The following is a 6,000-nucleotide window of genomic DNA, read 5'->3' as shown; positions in this document are numbered from 1 at the left end:
TCTGCAGAATATTAAGCAGAAAAAAATTTTAAAATTTTACCCTGTAATATAGCATATAATTTATAATCAAATTTAATATATAATATTTATAATTATTATTACTATATCTTACATTATTTAATATTTTTATTATTATTACTATATCTTACATTATTTAATATTTTTATTATTATTACTATATCTTACATTATTTAATATTTTTATTATTATTACTATTACTTACATTATTTAGACCCAAGAGGTCCACCCACTAATTAACAGTACAATCAAATGTCAGATTATTTCAATTTCTCTGTCATTCAAAACTTAAAATTTTAGATATTAAAGTATGAAATTGTATGTAAAAATAAACTATAGTTGAAAATAATTATAATATTTTATGTAAATACCTATCAAAATATTTCTTACCTTTAATATATTCATATTTATTAAGCAATCATAATTTGATATAAAAATGTAAGCTTCTATTATGAAAGAAAATATTGTTTCACAATTATATTTCATTAAGAATTTTTCCTTTAACTTAATTTCTTTTAAATAAAAATAAACCTGACTTAATGCAAGTTATTTCATCTCAAAATTACATTTAAATGATATCATAACATTTAAAAATTTTGTAATCACTAAAAATGTCAAGTCTATATATTTAATAAAAATTCTCTTCTACATATTTTGTATATAACATGTTTTTTCCTCTGCGACATTCTACCATTTACAAAATATTTACATTTACAATTTATTGTATATTACAAAAACATTTACACCAATAATTTTTGAGGATAAAAATAATCAAGTAACCCTTAGTCGGATGACATTCAATTAATAATTCTAGTGATATGATTTATTTGAAATATTATTCAAAGTATATGAAAAATAAAATTTGAGTACTCATTAAAATCATCTTATAATAGCATTAGAACCAATCTCTTCTGTAAACAATCAAATAACAAAACAATTTAATCATAGCTCGTTACGCTCAGAAATAATGCAATTATTTTCTTTTACAAAGTGAATATTGATTATTACAACGTAATAGAGTAACAGCGATGCTTCGACAAATTTCTAAACAAGCCATTAACTTGCTTTAATGATCCAGCTTTGTTATTCCAGCAAGCCTAGATTTTTCATCGAAATGAATAATTATTCATAACCAAAATAATCCATTTCCATTATGTAAAAGATTTTGAAATTTAGAGCTTTTAACATGTTAGAGATAAATGACATTCTTTGTCACAGTCGCAGAAAGTTATGAATAGTTTATTTTAATTAGAATATGTATTCATTAATCAACTTTGAAAATGACGATGCTTGAAAAGTTAATAGCAACAATAATAGAAACGGAACCAGCGTATTCAACTTAGACCCCATATTAGTTCTAATAATGATCAACGACACTTTAATAAGCTACAGACAGGTACTGTAATGTATATCTATACTTATAATAAAGCCTAGTGTGTGTGTGTGTGTGTGTGTGTGTGTGTGTGTGTGTGTGTGTGTGTGTGTGTTGGCTCTCTACAGGCCAGACCGTTCGAACTACAGCCAACAAATTTGGCATGTGTGTACCTTGAAGGTCGGTAATGTGCACCTTGGAACGATATTTTTGAATTTTTAAATAGAATTTTAATTAATTAAAAATTAAGCAAAATTGCTGCGTTTTTCAGCCATAACTTCAGAATATATTATCGCACAAAAACGATTTTTACATCCAATTAAAATTTAAAATATTATCTTTTCAACTACACTGATGTTTTAACCTATAAATTAAATTTCTATTTTTAATGATTTAAAAAATATTAACCATATTTTTCAACAAGTTACATCGTGCAAAATAAAAATAAAATTTCAGTTGCATCAGCACGTTTCGCGTAAACGGGGAAAAATTAACTTTTTTCAATGCGTAGTCATCACAATGATAAAAGCTTAAATTAAAAAATACTTTAACTGTTACTGGAAATTAAATCTAAAATATTGTAATTATCAGCACGTGGCTGTTTGAAATGAAATAAGTGCGAAATATATTATTTCCTAAAAAAGATGCAACAAACATTTCTCTATGCTTTTTTTACAATATTTATATTATTAAATAAATAAGTCAGTTGTATTTAAGACAAATGTGATTTATTATGTACAACATATCCAGTCTAATTCGGAATAGGGTTGAGCTATGACGAAACTACATCATCTCTATATATGTTCCAACACATATCGATATCTTTAGATTTATCATGATATCATTATTTATTTATAGCTATTATAAGTTATAAATAGCATATCTTAACATATTGATTGATCAGAACGAATCCAAATAAAAGAAAGTTTCAACTTATAATATAAAAATATTTGCTTTCTTTTGAATACAAATAGTTAAAAAATAATTCTATTAAAATACCTTTAATAAAGTGTGTCAATGCTAAATCCGATACAACGGATTTTTTTTTTTTTTTTTTTATGCGAATACGCTTGTACTACGCTACTGGACTACTTTATGCGAATACGCTTGAGTGTGAAAATGCGAGCTGCGAATGAAACTGTGTATTAAATCTGAACTGATCCTATTTGCTTTTATTTTTGAAGATGAATATTTAGCGATTAAGCAAATGACAGTCAATAACCTTCTGATAACTTCAATTATTTTTCAATAATGCATAATGTTGGCAGTAAATTTTTCTGTTCCTTTATTTTTTCATAAGTTATTTGTAGATTATTAAGCTTTATACAACATGCATTTAGTTAATTTTAAATTGAGTAAATGAATTAAATATTGAAGTCTTATTTTTACATTTATTATACGAATTATAGAATAAGTATTGTAATAGTCAAAAAATCAATTCGAGATTTTGACGATTCTCTACATGTCAGACTAACCACTTCGAGTTCGAAAATCACATTTTTTGGCTTTAATATATATATATTGTTAACACAATAATTTAAAAACGCTTGCAACTAGACAGATGAAATTTGGTACATTCCTTTAACATCAAATTTGTACATTTCCATCAAGTTTAAAACGAAATACATTTACAGGGAATCTGTCTGGCTGCTCGAATATAAGTGAACTCAAAAACTCCAAAACGGAAAGAGCTAGATGGATAAAATTTGGTACATAAATTTAGTAACAAATATATAGATAATTGTTGCATCGTTTAACATCTTAGACTATGTAAAATTTCGAGATTATAGAGTATGTACTATTAGATATAGAGTATGTATTCGATTTTTTCATCCTATTATAGGCTGTTTCTGGAAATCTTTTAATAGAACTCTAAAAAGAACAAATTTCACTAAAAAAATGTAACATACCTCCTTTTTTTCACTTCAAATGAAAGCAATTTTCATTTCATGGATTTATTTAGCATCTAATTGTTAAGCACTATGGTAAGAAATGTATTATGCACATGCAACCTATTTCGTATGATTATGATGATAGGCTGTCTAGTAAATGTATCACTTGCAATCTATATGTGTATGCGTAAGCCATTACGGATATAAGAATAATGTACATATGGAATGTAAATAAGAAATAGCATGGCGATGAACTTACGTTTAATAAAACAGGTTTGATGTTTCTGCCAAAAATTATTAAAATTACGAAAAAAAAATGAAAGTATAAAAATTAATTTTGAAAGCTTTTAATATACTACAAGTGATACCAATAAACAATAATAAGTTTCATAGCATATAAAAACATAATTGCATAGCATTGAACATAATTAGTACATAGCATACAAGAAGTCAAGTACAAAACTCACCCATTCTTTTTTTTTCCATCATTGTTTTCATTGCATTTAAATCTTAATTGAATTAAAATCATAGATATTTTAACACTTTTCGAGTGAATGGAGTGGATTTACATCTTACATAGTAAACCTAAGAATTGTTTACTGCGATGCAACTATTATTAGTGGAAATATGATAATTGATAATAACAACTAAAACAGCAGCGATTTGGTTTCTTTTTTCGGTGAAGGAGTATATTGCCTCAAGAATTTATGGTTGCAGCACATTAAAGAATGTTACGAGGTAGGTCCAGCTTTAACGGAATAAAATAATACATGTAAATTGGTTAAGTGTCCCAATATATGCAATTTTTCTGATTCCCAGTTGTTATATCGTAATGTAATTGGTGTAATGCATGGTTACTACACAGCTTCAGACCGTCAATTGACGCACAACGATTTATTATACACTATCCGCCTTTAGAGACCTGTCGTGCCGGCGTCCTAGCATAGGGGTAGTGCATCTTCCTCGTGATCTGGGCGTCCCGGGTTCGAGTCCCGGTTTGGGCATGGTTGTTCTTCCTGTTCTATCTGTGAGATGTGTGAATGTGCCCTCCTGTAAAAAGGGGTTGTGCAAGCGAATGAGTGATGCGTGAGTAGCAAAGTCGTACTCTTGGCCCTTGTTGGCGTTACGATAAAAACAAGAGGCGTCCCCCTTAGGCTTAAAATCGGCTGTGTTTGAACAGCAGGCTTGTCCGTGGCAAGTGCCATAAGAAACAAACAAACAACAACAGAGACCTGTCGTTTCACCAGTATTAAGGTTCGCTAAAATTTTCATTTAAATATTTTATGTAACTTAGTTTCCTAATAATTGTTTTCACTAAATACATTTAAACTTCAAATTTTGATAGTCATATACTAATATTATTATGTAGGTTTTAAGCCTTTCTTTTCATTGCACTAAGTATTTCTATAATTTTCTGTCTGCGCCCATTAAATTTCAACATTAAATTAAAATGGGAAAGATTAAACTGCAATTTATATAAAAGCATTTTTATTGATACAAAGTATATCTTTAAAAAACTCAAAGCATTTGGCATTGAAGTCTTATGTGAATTACAAAAGAATTTTGATAATTTATCTAATATCTCAAAGAATTATTTAGCAAAAATTTCTCTAATTCATCGTAAAATACAGATTTTAGTTTTCTTTCTAAAGTATTTAAATGAGATCAGTAAAATATATTATTTTGTTTATGTCTATAAATACACTTCAAAAATTTGAGAAGTTTAAATTTTAAACAGTCCTTTAGCCTACAGAATCATATTCTGCGAATTTTTTTTAACATTCCAACTTCTAAATAAATAAACATTTCTCTCTTCTAAGATCAAATCTGACTTATATATTAAATTTTGAATGTTACAATTTTAAGACCATCGACATTTTCATAATCTAGGCCAATCACTCTTGAGAAACCTTGGAAGATGATTAGCGTCTTTGAGATGGTCGATGAAATGGTCTAAAACCGGCTGCTCTTATTGAATAGTCATATTCAAATTTTCATAAATCGGTCATAATTCATAATTTTTAGTGAATGAATTAGTTGATTGGCGTACAACTCTTTTTCAAGTAAAATATTAGTGTCTCAAAATTATTTTATTAAAGATGATTCACAGGGCAGAGGATTGTTGTAAAAATGTAAAATTCATCATTCATCAGAGCGTATATTGACTAAAAATACATAAAATATTATTATTTACTTCATTTAGCGCATTTTGTAAGCATATGTGTGCCTATTTTTAAAGGTTTACAAATTAGGACTGTGCCAATTTTTGATTTATCAAAAAAATCGATATTTCGATACCGATTTTCAAAAAATATCGTTATATCGAAATCATGATCTTAAATAATAGTTCCCGACGAATCGCGATACTATAAATCGATCGATATCGCATTCTTTTTCTCCTTCATATACAATTTTTGTTAATATTTTATGAATATTGTTATGTTGTAATACATAAAAATACTTGTTTTAAGCAAGTTAAGTTTTTTTTTTTTTTTTGGAATAAACTGCGTTTTGTTCCTTAACAGAATGATGCATAATTTATTGTTTTGAAAGAATTTAAATGAAGTATGTGAATTTAAGTTCGTTCTTTAACTCTTTTGAATGTATTTAATATAATATTTCCAGTGAAAGTCTGAACAATTTTGTTTTATCTTTATTGTTCATGACAATATTAGGACATAAAATAAATTGTGGTTAATTTCTCAATTAATTAAAAGA

This window comes from Argiope bruennichi, chromosome 9 (genome assembly GCF_947563725.1).
Source record: "Argiope bruennichi chromosome 9, qqArgBrue1.1, whole genome shotgun sequence".
NCBI lineage: Eukaryota > Metazoa > Arthropoda > Arachnida > Araneae > Araneidae > Argiope > Argiope bruennichi.
The sequence above is the reverse complement of the archived record's forward strand: the minus strand, read 5'-3'. Positions refer to the sequence as shown.